This window comes from Physella acuta, unplaced genomic scaffold (genome assembly GCF_028476545.2).
Source record: "Physella acuta isolate Inbredline_101_S28 unplaced genomic scaffold, ASM2847654v3 ptg000447l, whole genome shotgun sequence".
Taxonomy (NCBI): Eukaryota; Metazoa; Mollusca; class Gastropoda; family Physidae; genus Physella; species Physella acuta.
In genome coordinates, this window is record NW_026731966.1 from 60520 (window position 1) to 77431 (window position 16912).

At 38.1% G+C, this 16912-nt stretch overlaps 1 protein-coding gene across 1 annotated transcript in view; it reads left to right on the forward strand.

The window, feature by feature from the left end:
* Nucleotides 1-8643: 8643 nt before the first annotated feature.
* Nucleotides 8644-16912, forward strand: part of LOC131943221 (four-jointed box protein 1) — a 64824-nt gene continuing 56555 nt past the window's right edge. The window contains exon 1 of the mRNA XM_059303232.1: nt 8644-9016. The gene's annotated coding sequence lies outside the window, so the exon portion shown is untranslated. The remainder of the gene's footprint in view (nt 9017-16912) is intronic.

Here is a 16912-nt window from a genome sequence, read left to right on the forward strand (position 1 = left end):
TGGTTTAAATTAAAAATGTTTGATTTGCGGACCTTGCCCGACCCCCCCCCCCCCCTCCCCCCCTGCTCTTCGCACCAAAAATCATACCAGTGTGCACAATCATGGACGCGTTGCTTGTTCAATCATAGACACGTAGTTGACTTGTCACAGGTTTGTTTCAATCACGGCCATGTTGCTAGCACAATCATGAACACGTTGCTTGTTCAATCATAGCCACGTAGTTTGGCCAGCCAAAGTTTTGTTTCGAATATGGCCATGTTGTTAGCACAATCATGGACATGTTGCTTGTTCAATCATAGACAGGCAATTAAAACATTCACAGTTTTAAACATGAACAAATTGCTTGCTCAATCATAGGCATAAATCTATCTTATTCATGCTAGCTTTCTTATTCAATCATGGACATAAAGCATGTTCATTCATTCTTTTGCAGGTTGCTCAATCATCTCCAGAAAGTTCATTCAAATACAACTGTATTCAAATACAACTGTATTCAAATACAACTGTATACATTATTCAGTCAACACCATATATCTTGTTTGATCATGTTTAATGTCTTGCAATGTCGGATAACTGCATGCTGTATGACTATATGTTGTATGTCTGTATATTGTATGACCTTATGTTATATGACCTCATCTTATTTGACATCAAGTTGTATAATCTCATGTTATATGATATCATCTTGTATGACCTCATGTTGTATGACATCTTATATGACCTCATCTTATATGACCTCGAGTTGCATAAACTCATCTTATATGACCTCAAGTTGAATGACCTCAAGTTGTATGACCTAATGTTATATGACCTTATGTTGTATAACCTCATGTTATATGACCCCAGGTTGTATGACTTCATGTTATATGACCTCAAGTTGTATGACCTAATGTTATATGACCTCAAGTTGTATGACCTAATGATGTATGATCAAGTCCACCAACGATATGTTCTTTTTCAAAGTTCTATACCCGCTACCTTCTCTCTCCCCACCTCCCTACAATCACACTTCATCCCTAAATCAATCTAACATAACATCCTACCCCCGCTCACTAAAAGCCATTTCTAAACCGATTTTCATCTTAACAAAATTACTGACGTGAATTAACAATGGTCGAGCTAATCAAGTTTTATTACAGCTAACTACCACATGTAGAAAACAGAACTTATCTCACTCATTTATATGAACGACAAAGGGCAAAAGACATCATTTGTATAGAAATAAGATGCTTAAACTAGTTGCCGCCCACCCCTGGAAAACTTACCCCTCGGAAGTCCCTCGGAAGTTTTCTACACCTTCCCCCCAACCCCCAATTCACGGAGAAAACGAAAAATTAATATGACCTTTTGCTGTATGACTGTATATTGTATGACCTCGTGTTGTATGACCTAATGATGTATGACCTCAAGTTGAATGACTTCATGTTGTTTGACTTCATGATGCATGGCTGTATGTTGTATGACCTCGTGTTGTATGAACGAATGATGTATGACTTCATGTTGTATGCACTCACATTGTATAATTTAGTGCAGTATGACCTCTTGCAGTATGACCTAGTTCTGTATGACCTTTTGCTGTATGACCTCTAATTGTATGACCTCTTGTTGTATGACCTAATGCTGTATGACCTCTTGCCATATGACCTAATGCTGTATGACCTAATGCTGTATGACCTAATGTTGTATGACCTAATGCTGTATGACATCTTGCTGTATGACCTAATGCTGTATAACCTAATGCTGTATGACCTAATGCTGTATGACCTAATGCTGTATGACCTAATGCTGTATGACCTAATGTTGTATGACCTAATGCTGTATGACATCTTGCTGTATAACCTAATGATGTATGACCTAATGCTGTATGACCTTATGCTGTATGACCTCTTGTTGTATGACCTAATGCTGTATGACCTTATGCTGTATGACCTAATGCTGTATGACCTAATGCTGTATGACCTCATGCTGTATGACCTAATGCTGTATGACCTAATGCTGTATGACCTAATGCTGTATGACCTAATGCTGTATGACATCTTGCTGTATAACCTCATGCTGTATGGCATCTTGCTGTATGACCTAATGATGTATGACCTAATGCTGTATGACCTAATGCTGTCTGACCTAATGCTGTATGACCTAATGCTGTATGACATCTTGCTGTATAACCTAATGATGTATGACCTAATGCTGTATGACCTTATGCTGTATGACCTCTTGTTGTATGACCTAATGCTGTATGACCTTATGCTGTATGACCTAATGCTGTATGACCTAATGCTGTATGACCTCATGCTGTATGACCTAATGCTGTATGACCTAATGCTGTATGACCTAATGCTGTATGACCTAATGCTGTATGACATCTTGCTGTATAACCTCATGCTGTATGGCATCTTGCTGTATGACCTAATGATGTATGACCTAATGCTGTATGACCTAATGCTGTATGACCTAATGCTGTATGACCTAATGCTGTATGACATCTTGCTGTATAACCTCATGCTGTATGACCTAATGCTGTATGACCTAATGCTGTATGACATCTTGCTGTATAACCTCATGCTGTATGACCTAATGCTGTATGACCTAATGCTGTATGACCTAATGCTGTATGACCTAATGCTGTATGACATCTTGCTGTATAACCTCATGCTGTATGACCTAATGCTGTATGACCTAATGCTGTATGACCTAATGCTGTATGACCTAATGCTGTATGACCTAATGCTGTATGACCTAATGCTGTATGACATCTTGCTGTATGACATCTTGCTGTATGACCTAATGCTGTATGACCTAATGCTGTATGACCTAATGCTGTATGACATCTTGCACTATGACCTAATGCTGTATGACATCTTGCTGTATGACCTAATGCTGTATGACCTAATGCTGTATGACCTAATGCTGTATGACCTAATGTTGTATGACCTAATGCTGTATTACCTAAAGCTGCATGACCTAATGCTGTATGACCTAATGCTGTATGACCTAATGCTGTATGACCTCTTGCTCTATAACCTAATGCTGTATGACCTAATGCTGTATGACCTAACGATGTCTGATCTAGATGTCTACAAGTCTCACCACGACGTTAAGACCGTGTGTTGCCGCTACCACTAAATCCCCACCCCAACAATAACCCCCCACCGACCCCCACCCACAAATTTCTCTACCCCATACCCTCCCAGCCCTCTATCTCCTTGTAATAAAAAACTTTTAATACCCACAAACTCCAGAAAGCTCCAGAACACCGCCCGGCTTATCGGTTTGCGTCTTAACGTCCCAATTAACTAACAACTTCCTGTTTATTGCCAGACATTTATTCTCTCCCGTCTTTCTGGAACCGCGTCTGTCAACTTCCCAAAACCACGTGACTCATATTAATTACCCAAGATGCCCCTAAAAAAACAAAAACAAGCCCCGAAAATAATTTCATTCAGTAGCGCAGATTCGCATTAAATTGTTCAGTTTTAGTAGCCGTAGGTTTAAAAAAAGAAACGGAAATTCCCGGACGGGAGAAAAGAGGCGAAATTTATGTTGGGGTTTTTGTGGGGCAACAGCGGAGACGGGCGCTGATGTAAAAAATTCAAGGTTTTTGTTGGTCGTGGTAATCTAATCGCTTTCCAAGGGAGCCACTAAGTTTATGGCCTCCTCGTAAAGAAGATGGGAGGGGTATGGGGTGAGGGGGGAGGGGGTGAAGATTCACCTACAAGGTGGGAACGAGTGGAGTCATTCTAGAATTTGGCACTGGTATAAATTAGGGTGACACTAGAAGCGCCTCCATACCCCAGCGGTCGCCAAACCTTCCCCCGCTCCCCCATGCCCAGGTAAAGTATCACGTGACCGGATGGCTGTGTGTAACTTAACGACAGGGCTGTGGCCAGTTTGACGTGGCTAAAAATAGTTTATGTCCTGTCAATGTCACTAGATCCCCGTGCTCGCTAGTCTCTTGGTGGCCTGTTGGTGGCTTTTTATGGCTTTTTGGTGGCATTATGGTGGTCTTTTGGTGGCATTATGGTGGTCTGTTGGTGGCTTTTTATGGCTTTTTGGTGGCATTATGGTGGTCTTTTGGTGGCATTTTGGTGGTCTGTTGGTGGCTTTTTATGGCTTTTTGCTGGCATCATAGTGGTATTTAGATGGCTTTTTATTGCCTTTTGGTGGCATTATGGTGGTCTGTTGGTGGCTTTTTATGGATTGTTGGTGGCATTATGGTGGTCTTTAGATGGCTTTTTGGTGGTCTGTTGGTGGCTTTTTATGGCTTTTTGGTGGCATTTTGGTGGTCTTTTAATTGCTTTCGATGACATTTTGGTGGTGTTTTGATGGGTTTTTTGGTATTTTTTTGGTGGGTTTTTATAGCTTTTTGTTGGCGGAAAATTGGTGGTATTTTTTGTGGCGTTTATGTAATGGCGCCTTTTTGGAGTCTTTTAGATGGCCTTTTTGTCGTTTTTTTTTTTAATTTTTTTTTAAAAATTTTTTTGTGGACTCTCTGTGTTGGCAATTTTGTGGCTGTTTTGTGTTGGTATTGTAATGGTAACCTCTTGGTCTTTCTTTCGGTGGTACTAACCTTTTGAAAGTACTTGTTAACATGGTCTTTTAAGGCAGTCTACTTGTTGTGGTCTCATTATTGTGGTCTCTATAGTGGTGGTCTATGTTTTGTGGTCCCTCTGTCGTGGCTTTGTAATGGTGGTCTACTCGCTGTGGTCCGCTGTCGTGGTTCTATACTGGCGGTCTGTTTGTTGTGGTCTATCTATTTGTTGTCGTCCCGCTGTAGTGGCGGTCTACTGGCTGTGGTGTCACTGTTATGGTCCACTGGATGTGGTCTACTGGTTATGGTCCCGCTTAGTCCAGGATTAGTGGCCTGTGTTATATTTGCCCTTAGATCGTACTCTATCTTATACCGATCTCTGGGTGGCGTCCCTTTAGTACTGCCCATGTAACCGTGCCCCTGTTAATCCCCTTACTGAAGAAACCCGTACGGGTCCTATTGTAGGTCGCTAGAAGTGGACACACAAGACAACTCGAACCTGCTTAATTCCCTTGGGTCTGCCAAGCGATTTGAAATGTCATTGTCCTGTTTAAAAAACAAAATGTCCAGAAAAACAATGGCTTGACTTCGCAAAATGAATCTTTAAGCCTGTTAAAAAAAAACATGTTCATTTCACGCAATCCACTGCTGTTGTAAGTATAAGATTGTATTTAATTTTATTAAAACAACAACCGACTATTGAAAATCAAAACTGGTTTTATCAATCATTGAACAAACAGTTGTGATCTAAAGAAGATCTTGGGTCGAAATATCTGTGTGAGGTTGAATAAACTTTCATAGTTTTGTATTGAAAAGTACTTAAACACTTATCTTGTTAGTGTTTGGTTTTCAAAATATTTTACGCATAAATAATTTATTGATCCGTGATGTTTAAAGTAATAAGTTACTTTAGTATGATTTAACTAGTATACGTCTATAATATGTAAAAAATATGTATATAATATTAAGCCTATTATTTTTATATTACAAATAAAACATTTTGTATCCCAATAAAAATAACAACGTAAATTTGTTGTCTCCCCTACCCACTATTCCCTAAAGCATTTGCTTAAATCCAGCACTACGGACAAAATTCCTTACAATAAAATCAGACCAGCCTCCCGGGAATAAGAGGGGATTAACAACCAGTAAAATAAAGACCGACAACAAAACATGAATCCCGGGTAACGACTGACCTTCACCTTGGCATCCGACCTACAGCCAAGTAAAAATATCAACTGGCAAACTACGGGATTTAATGTCAAGTTGAGATACAAAATTGTCAAAGTCTGGAGTCTAATGTCAAGTTGAAATACAAACTTGACATGGAAGATTTGGTCTGGTCTTGTTGACTGGTGTCACCCTGCCTGTCACCGCCTATTGAAAGCTCCAGGTGTAACAGAATACAGATTTATTTTTTCTCTATCTGTCACCTGGACAACACCTGCTAAAGATAGGCTTGAGTCGGGTAGTTGTTTGGCTGTAGGATAGTTTCATGTATAGCTGTTTAGTTGTAGTATGGCTAGCTAGGTGTATAGCTGTGAGATGGTTGTTTGTAGGATAATTATATGCATAGCTGTGGGTTGTAGGATAGCTAGTTAGGCTATAGCTGTGATGTGGTTGTTTGGTTGTAGCACAGCTAACTAGGTGTATAGCTGTGGGGTTGCAGTTTGCTTGTAGCATAGCTTCTTGTATAGCTGTGGGGTGAATGTTTGCCTGTAGGATAGCTAGCTATGCGTACAGCTGTGGGTATATGAATTAGATGACTATAGGCTAGCTATTTGCAGAGCTGTGGTGTTGCTAGTTTGGCTGTATATAAGCTATTTATATAGCTATAGAATACTGGTTTGATTTAGACTAGCTACGTGTAGTTGTGGGGTTCTTTGTGTGTAAGCTAAGGGTTTTTGTAGGGGCAAGTAGTTTAATATAGGTTAATGGTTATTTACACAGTTTATTTAGGATGAAGGCATGTTAGTAGCTTAGCTGCTAGATAAACATAATAAACAGCTATCTTAGCTAGGTTCTAGTTAGGGAGCGGTAAATAAATGACGTCAAGCTTTTTGTAGATTATTTATACCTCATCCCCACGTCACGCATTGTCACAATGTCACACATTGTCACACATTGTCACATTGTCCCACATTGTCACACATTGTCACACATTGTCACACATTGTCACATTGTCACACATTGTCACACATTGTCACACATTGTCACATTGTCACACATTGTCACACATTGTCACAAAAAGTCAGGCTACTCCTAAAATAATGTAACGATTAATATTCAATTTTTCTTTAAAAAAACATCATTCACCATTTTATGCTGAAAATGTTAGCTAATTCGTTTCCAGATTTAGCACCATAATCGATGTCATTACAACTTAACCAAACAAAGTCATTTAAAAAGTCGAAACAGTTGCTAAAATCGTTATTTAAAAATTACTTTTAAAAAACAACATGGTGACCAGCTATTACACCCCTCTTCCTACACGTCAAACTAATTCTGAACCCCCCCCCCCCCTTCAACGGGGGTTGCGAGGTCAATTATGGACGACCCCTAATCATAAAATCCTCCCCGAGCTAGATACTGCTAACTGTGATTACTACATTTTTAAAAATAAATTCCGAAATAGTCAATCAATATTTTAGATGAATAGTTATTTTTTTTATCCCAAATTAATTAGCTGAGGTTATCGAATCGTGAGGCGGTACACGGCGCTAGCATCTCCTAATTGAATGGGGGAATTATCGATTACTTTAATCTCGCGAGCAATTTTACCTTGGGTTTGGTCTTAGTTGAATAATTCATCATTGTTATGTTGTACAACGTGTATCCAATAGGACTCGAATATTTTACTCGTATGTAAGAATGGGATCGATATTGTCCACAGACTCCGCCCAGGTTCGATAACCATGCGGCGCTGATTGGTTCAGGTGAGATCAATGGGTGAATCTAGAGGCCAATAGTCACAGGTGTAGTGGGGGCGCCGGGCGGTGGGGGGGGGGGGGGGCGAATTGAAGTGAGGGTTATAGTGGGAGTTGTATTCAGTGGCGTAGATACATGTGTATGTACACGGCGAGTGTATCGATTTTTGCCTCTTCAGAATTTTCACTCAAAATAATGTTTCCCGGGGCGGTGCACCCCTTCACCCCCTAGAAACGCCAGGTAACGAAGTTGAAGTGTGATGTGGTGATTCTGGTGGGGGTGTAAGATGTGTGTGTCAGGGGTAAGACACTGGTTTAAAGGTGACACTATGTTAATTCTGACAATGTGTTAGTGGCAGTAAATTTTTTAAAGGTGATCAAATTTGATTGATTTGACCGCTATTTCGGTGGTGACATGCTGCGAAAGGTGACACATGAAAGCGCATATGCACTAATGATGTCAGTGCTTGTAGTAACATCCTTTTAATGGTGACACAATGTAAATTATACACCTGCACTAATGGTGTCATGGTAAATAGTTCTAAATTTTTATTTACGGCGACACTACCTACATTGCATGGTGACGCTATATTTACGGCGACACTGGCTACATTACATGGCGACGCTATATTTACACCGACACTACCTACATTACATGGTGACGGTATATTTACGGCGCCACTGCCTACATGACATGGTGACGGTATATTTACGGCGACACTACCTACATTACATGGTGACGCTATATTTACACCGACACTACCTACATGGTGACACTATCACCATATTTACGGTGACACCACGCAAAGGGTGACAACGCATTCGTGGTGACACATTCACGAAACCCGCAACTCCATAATATAAATCACTGAAATGATTTTATTAACCGTTTGATAACAGCACAAAGCCGCCCCGGGTTAATCAATCGTTGCTCCAGTCAGCTACACGAGTTACCTCCCATCTCCCCCTGCCCCTTTTACTCCATTCTCAGTTCACTCCCCTTTCGTCGGTGACAGCCCGCGTCGCCGCTTGTCGTCACGACACGCTGTCCTTACCTGTGTGTGTGACGGACGAAGGGGCTTATGAAACGTCAATACCAATTTATCAGAAGGAAACTAACAAACGTATTTCTGTTCGGGTTTGCAGGCGGCGTTACGTTGATGGTTCGTGGATCGAGGTTGACGAGATGAAATGGTGAGTCGTCTGCCACACAGAGCCAGGTGCCTCGACTCGAAAACGTGGATGGGATTTCGTTTTCTCTCGTAGACTTCAGCGTGAACGATATTGTTGTTTTTATTTTGAGTGAACAAACACAGTGGTAGAATCTGGAGTCTATACATAGTGAAGGCTAGCATAGTAAATTGACGTCCTGTGATATTGCTTATTAAATGTGTAGTTAATGAAAATTGTTAATTTTTGTTAATTAGTGAATAACTATTCTTGATTTTAAAAATTGTTTCAATCGACCTAAATAAGAAACTGCGACTATTCACAAGAACATTCAACCTGGACATATATTTCTTTATTCCTCATCGGGATTTTAACTTTATTCTCACAGGTAATTATAATTAATTTTTATATATACTTCATTAACAGCTCATGAAATTATAATAATTGTATTATATCTCACACAACTAAAAAAAAAAATGATAAGCAAACGTCCAAGAAGAAGTCATTTTTTCCACATCAAGTTAGAGTTTTTTAGTCAGGTGAGAATAGGAAGAATACACCTTCCCCTTCCGCTTGTAATTAATTACTAAAACATTCTTTGACCAAACTCTCCTTATACCTGTGTGTTAAACTTCTGTCAATTTTCATATAAATTTAAACTTTATTTTAATAATCTTAAGAAATATATTTTTGTATAAATTACTGTATAATATTAAACATATTTTCTTATTTTAACGTACCGTTCAATAAATATGCACTTTAAAGTTCATACACATTTAAACAAATATACATTCTATAGGCCTACTTGATTTTGAACTAATTTTAGAAACATGTTTACATCAATTTAAAAACGTATAATTTATACATGACCTGTCGTTCTACATCGTATATCACCTGGTTTCTTAAATATACTTTCTACTGTCTACTACATATATAATTTGTTTATAACAATATAGACCTACTTTTACTTCAAATATAATATGTTTTTGTACTGTCTACTTCATATATAAGTAGTTTTTACTTTTACTTCATATATTATAATTTGCTCAAAAACTTATACTTTCTACCACATATAATACAGGTATATAAAAATATACTTTCTACTTTATATATTAGCTATTGATAAACATACACTTTCTCTTACATATATCACATGCTTATAAACATACACTTTCTATTATATATAATTTAAGCTTTTCAACAGACACTTCCTACTACATATGACCTATTTAGAAACATAATTTATATTACCTATATTTTACCTCTAGAAATAAAAGCTGCTGTTTCTGTATAGGGCCCACATTAATGTCCAATCTATTTCTTTACAAACATTAATTTTATTTACCCCTAGGTACACACAAAGATTGTTTGTACAAGGTGACAAACGCTTTTTAGTGTTTGCTTACAAACAGCAGTTATTTCAGTTCAAAATTGTATGTTACCTCTACCTGTTTATCCACAAAATATGCATTCATTTGTTAACGAGCAAACTTGTTCTATCTACAAGTTTACCGAGTTAACAACAAAACTTGCCCGATCCCCACCACTTTTACCTAAAGACCCGTCTCACCTATACCACAAAATTACAATCTAAACGGTCAACCCATCATATTATACAAACGTTTTTAAACTGAGTTATTTGTAATTATAAAAATATGGGCTTTTTATATTAAATAAACATTAGAAAAATAGATTGTACAGAAAATTCTTGTTAAATATATTCAGAAATTACCATAAAAGACTTATGATATGTATACAAGAAAGTAAAAGGGAAATCGAAAGTCCATTCGTGTCCACTTATTAATCGAATAATTCTAAACTGTTCTGCAAAGTTTGGGGACTATAGACTAGAAAATAAAACAAAACAGTGCTAAAACAGTCTTTTTATACCAACCCTACGTTATATCAAAATATACAACATTAGGCTTACAACAAAATAATATACCACTACCTCGCCCACTTGATAATATATGTGTTATGTGCACAATCCCCAACCATACTGATATGCTTCTGGTGTTTATAAAAAAAAACGAAACAAAATTTTATTCTGTAAACAAATGGATTACACATGTAAACCTGTGTTTATCTGTGAACACCTTTTATAACATGCTGTCTATTGAGACACGTTATCGCTGTCTTAATGTTTTACATATAAACGTTATCTAAGGTTTGAGTTTTAATTCTATTTTAAACAACTTCAGCAACAAAATTTTCTTTAGCTTGTTGGTAAAATCACACCAGACATCAGCAATGTTTCTTCTAAGAGGAAAAAGCTAGTGTGTAACGTGTATTTTTTGTGCGGAGTGTTCTTAAAGTAAGTTACAATCTTATACAAGGGTATGTGAATTTTACAACATGATAGTAGTATATTAGGTCCCTTTTGGGTCGTATGGGTGAGGGGGATGCGGATGCGGATGCGGATGCGGAACAAAGGCTATATAGGAAAATACTCACCCAGCCTGGGACAACGACATATAGCAAAATACTCACCCACCTGGGTAAGTGGGTGAGCAGCCTGGGACAACGAGATATAGTAAAATACTCCCTGGGGGAGGTGGAGGTACACCGACATATAGCAAAATACTCACCCATCTGGGTGAGGGTGGGTGAGCAGGTGGCGCAGCCTGGGACAATGAGATATAATAAAATACTCACCCACCTGGGTGAAGGTGGGTGAGGGTGGGTGAGCAGCCTGGGACAATGAGATATAGTAAAATACTCACCCACCCTAGAGTGGGGGATGCGGATGCGGAGTAGGTCAGTAGGTCACCTTTTGGTGACCTTGTGACGTAATCATTGACCTAGTTACGTAATTTTAATGAGTTTTTAATGAGTTTGAATTTAATTTTTAAATTTTAATTAATTTTTGACCTAGTTACGTAATTTTAATGCGTTTTTTAATGAGATTTAATGAGTTTTTAAAGTTTTAATTAATTTTTGCCCTAGTTACGTAATTTTAATGTGTTTTTTTTATTAGTTTTAATGAATTTTTAAAATTTTAATTAATTTTTTATTAACGAGTTACGTAATTTGATTATTTGTTTACTTTTTTAATTGTTTAATTTGTTTGATTTAGATTGTTTAATTACTTTGTTTATATTGTGTAATTTTTATTAACGAGTTACGTAATTTGATTATTTGTTTACTTTTTAATTATTTTTATTTTGTTTATTTTTAATTTAATTTTATTTTTAATAAGTTTAATTAATTTGATTTTTATTTATTTTGTATCTAGTTACGTAATTTTAATTTTATTTTATAATTCGTTTGAATTTTTATTGACTAGTTATGTAATTTAATTACTTTGATTGTTTAATTAGTTTGTTTACTTGTTGTTTAATTTAATTACTTTGTTTATATTGTGTAATTTTTATTAACGAGTTACGTAATTTGCTTATTTGTTTGAAATTCATTTTAATTAATTTGATTTTAATTACTTTGTTTAATTTATTTATTTGATATATTTCTTTTCTTTGTTGTTTAATTTGTTGGTTTGTTTATTTGGTTGTATGTATGTTTTAAATTCTCCCCTACAACGACCGTGTACAAAAAACAGGTTAAATTCTCCCCTACAACGAACGTTACAAACATAGAACATTCATTAAAGATAACGATTAACAACACCTGTTACTCGCTAATGGCACCCGGCACGTATCGATTCACCAGCGATCCTTTGTTCTTATCAAGCACCGTACAAGGGCCAAGTTCATATCGATCGCACCCACGGGCCATCACACCTAATTAATTTGGTCACGCCTCGTGGGTTTATGTGTTGTTCACTAAAGCGAACACAGCAGGGGGTATGATAATTAATTGAAAGAGCTAAGTGTCTCTCCGCGAAGCCAGCGTTAAGTGTGGGAACATCTGTTACCACGTTAATCGGTTTTTTCCCCCCGGTTGGATCCCGTGCTTTTCACTAACAGTTATACGGACAGTATCATAGGTTTTTGGTTTTCACCGAGGCAATGTTTTGTTGTTGGTTGGTGTAGAGTTTATACGAGGGTCGGTGAAGTTTTCACCGAGGTTGGTTTTGAACTCGGAACATGCATGTTTAAGAATTACTAGGTGTAGAGTTTATACGAGGGTCGGTGAAGTTTTCACCGAGGTTGGTTTTGAACTCGAACCATACATGTTTAAGAATTGCTAGGTGTAGAGTTTATACTAGGGTGGTATGGTTTTGGTTTCACCATGGCTTGGTTCAAAGTTGTTACAGGCATGCTTTGGAGTTGGTAGGTTTCAAACTAGGGTCGGTGAAGCTTTCACCGAGGCAGGTTACAAAGTTGATACAGGCATGTTTTAGGAATTTGGGTGGGCCGTGTTCATACTAGGCTCGGTGAAGTTTTCACCGAGTGATGTTGGTACACGATGTTTTGGAAGGGGTTGGTGTAGAGTCTATACTAGGGTCGGTGAAGTTTTCACCGAGGCAGGGTTCGAAGCTAGACCATGTATGTTTAGGAATTGTTAGGGGTAGAGTTTACACTAGAGTCGAGGGAGTTTTGTTAACACCGAGGCATGTTGGTACATACATGTTCTTGGAATTGTTGTGGGTAGAATGTATACTAGGGTCGGTGAAGTTTTCACCTAGGTAGGTTTCAAAGTTGTTACATGCATGTTTAGGAATTGTTGGCAGTCGAGTTCATACTAAGATCGGTGAAGTTTTCACCGACGCATGTTTCAAACTCTGTCCATTCATGTCTTGGAGTTGTTGCGGATAGAATTTATACTAGGGTCGGTGAAGTTTTCCCGATGTAATATTGTTTTTGTCTTTACCAGTTCGTTTTGTGATGGTGTGTGTGTGTGTGTGTGTGTATGTGAGAGCTTTTTGGTTTGAGTGAAAAAAGTTTGGTTTGCGGTGTATAACTGACACCGATGTTTTGACTGCGTAGGATTTCAAAGTTGGATGGGAAAGTTGTCACACCTTTTAATCAGCTATTACAATTAATCACAAAAGAGCATTTAAATGTATATAAAAATTTTATTTACTTAAAACAACTCCTGATTGTGTGTGTGTGTGTGTGTGTGAATGTGCAGCCCGTACAAAAGGACAGTCTGGATAATAGCGTCGATGTTCTTCTTCTACCACACCACCCGTTTCCCAACCCCTCAACGTATTCAAACAGAAAATACACTTGACAAGGTCACCAGGTCCAATGAAGATAAAACCATTTTTAGCCAAACTGATAGGGTCGACCGGGTAGACGTCGGACCAACACCCCGAAAATGTTTGCAACCTTTCCTCCTCATCATGGAACCTGATGTCACTGTCCCTGTCAGAAGCTGGGTTGGGTGGTGGTGGTGTCTCATCAAGGGGTTCAATAAAGGTTCCACCTATAGGTCGCTGTACAAACACTCTCTCATAACCTAGATTCATCTCCCCTTGATTAGTCTCATGAAAGGTACTGATCATCTGTACAGGATACAATCTCACTTCCTCGGGTCCAATATCAAGACCCGTTTCCGTTTGATCCGACATTCCCGTGCTCTCACTGGAATCCCATCCACAGCACTGAAGACAAAAACATTCACCGGACATGGTATATGTTTCTTATACTGCGGTGTATATAGTATTCCCTGAATACTGTTTTACCACACCTGGGTGGGTTACCGATCAATGCCGTAAAGAGCTGTTTCCAACTCGGATCCAGTATTTTAAATGGTTGATTTTGATTCCAGTCATACATCTTATACAGGATACCGAGTTACATAACTTTCAGGGACAAGTAACAAAACAATAACTCACATCAAAAATTAAAAAAAAAAAAAAAAAAAAAAAAAAAAAAAAAAAAAAAAAAAAAAAGACCGTTTATATCATAAGTTTTTTATTGAATAAAAACAACCCCATCAGCATACCGTCATGGTTCTGTCTTATTTACATATTTACATTAAAGTCTCGTTAAAGTCATGGTTGGTAAACTAAAGGTTCTTATATGTCTAGGGGAGATGTTGTGACATTGTCTGCGTCTACTTGTCTTTTAATGTAAAAGTAAGAAAGTGAGTTTCTGTGTTGGGTGTAAGTGTATATCCCCGTGTTGTATGCTCTGAACCCTGTGTTTGTCCCACCACTTGGTTCCTTTGTTGTGAGGACCTGCATGAAAGATTCTTTGCCTAGTGTGTTGTGATTTTTAGATAATCCTTTGGTTGATGTTTTATTATACTCGCCAAAACAGTGGTACGTCTTACTACATAAAGATACCATCCCATCCCCTTCATATTCTAGCTTAAACAACCCCGGTGTTCTTTTTTCATAAATTTTCCTAGCCCTACACCCCAGACAATGACTATCTACCGTGCCTTTGCCGCTTATAAATTGTGGTCTATGTGAGTCACATACTTCTGAGGGGAACCATTTATCGTAAATGTCAAAAAACTCGTGTTCTAGTCCCGGTCTAACGGCTTTTAACAAGTCATCGGTACTTAAGGCTACGTATAAACTGTCCGTGTCCATCTCACATAGCTGAAAGTCGGTTCTATCTATATATTTGTCTATAAAGTCATAATAAAATTCTAACATTCTAAGTTTTGCGTACTGATAAACGAAAAAGCCTATCTGAAGAGGGAGATCCCAAACTATCTTCTTTTTTAACGTTTCTACTTCGTAAACAGCGTCGGTAAGTTTTGTCATTTTTTTAAATCGTGGATTATTAATACAATCCCCTATATCCCTATCACTACAGTAGGTCATGTCCGCATGTCGTGTTTTATCCGTCAAAGTTTTACCGTATGCCGCGTTTCCTAACAATTTCATTGTTTCACTAGTTATCGCGTATTTGTCGTCTATGTCCCCCTTTCTTCGCGCGTCTGAAACTGTATCCCCAAATGTCTTAAAACATGCAACTGGATTATATTCAACGACTTGATAAATTTTACTGACTACCAACCCATGATTTAAATACCACTTTAAAAGGGGGGTCGCTAATAAAATTTTCTCCCCTGTAAAGCTACCGATTAAAGTCCGTCTACCGCTAGTTAATAAGTTGTTATCGATCGCGTATTGTCTCATAAACGGTCCGATGTCATCCCGCGTAACGTCCGTATTTTTAAAAATAGGTGTCATCTCACTAAAATGTTCTCTTAAACTATCCGGTACTTTAATGTCGCATTCTATCAGTCCAAAACACGAGTCGTCTAAAACAGAATCGATGATCTGTTTTTCAGTCAGGGGCCATTTCTTACCATAGGTCGGTGTCGGTGTCTTTTGTGATTTGTCAATAGAGTTTAAATAGTCTTTAATAGTTGGGTTCATTTTTTTCTGGTTCCCCCACTCACATTCCCACATTTCTACGACTTTAACGTCAACAGTCTCGGTAAGGTACTTCGTAATTTCGTTTGTCTTTTTAAATAACTCAGTCAAGGGTCTTTTACTAATGGGGTTTACTGTTCTGTCTTTAGTTAAAGGGCAGTCAGGGTGTCCATGAAAGAGGCAGCCATGGAACTGATAAACGGTTCGAGTGTTCGCGTCCCACCCGTCTACTCTTATATGGCGAGATCCTAAGCTAAATTCGCCCCCGTTAAACGCGGTTTTTAAAGTTACCCCCTTTGTTTTTGAAACCCACGATAACCACTGAAAAGCCTGTTCCCCGTAATGATTCGTTTTACGCGGTCTAAACCCCTCCTCACTATTTCTAATAATCGGAAATCCCGTCGGCATTTTTTGCATTAAAGACCATAAATAAAGCGCGTTCGCATCGTACCCCTTAATTGCCTGTACCACCTTTTTACTATTCCCCCTAATGAACGTTTCACCCTTTTCGTGATGTCTATGAAAAATAATGGAGGGGCCCCCTACGATATTATTTCGGATTGTTTTATGTAACTCTGATTCGCGCTCGGAACACAAAGAAAAAGAAACGTTTTTGGGTAGTGTTTTGAATAAGTATTTTAAGGTTACCCCCGGGACAGAAATCGCGTCTTTAAAAATATCAACCCCTAAATTTCTGTAAAAATTCGTTTGCTGCTCGAGCGCTTCGATAAACGGTTTTACATCGATATTGTTATACCAAATAAGATAATCTTTAAACGTTTGCATCCCCTTCTCTACCCAAATTTGCCTACACGTCGCGTACTCCTCGGCTGAAATGTTACAATTTTTTAATGATGAAAAAAAGGCCGAATGCGGAGGTAAACCTGTTTCATCTAAGACGGCTAAATTTTTGACATATTCGTACGGAAAAAATCCCTTGGTCTCTTTAACATTATATGCGGCGAGGTATTTACTATAGCTAAACCCTGGTGCTAGATAATTAACTATATCTAAGAACTTTAATTTATTTGTTGATATACACAT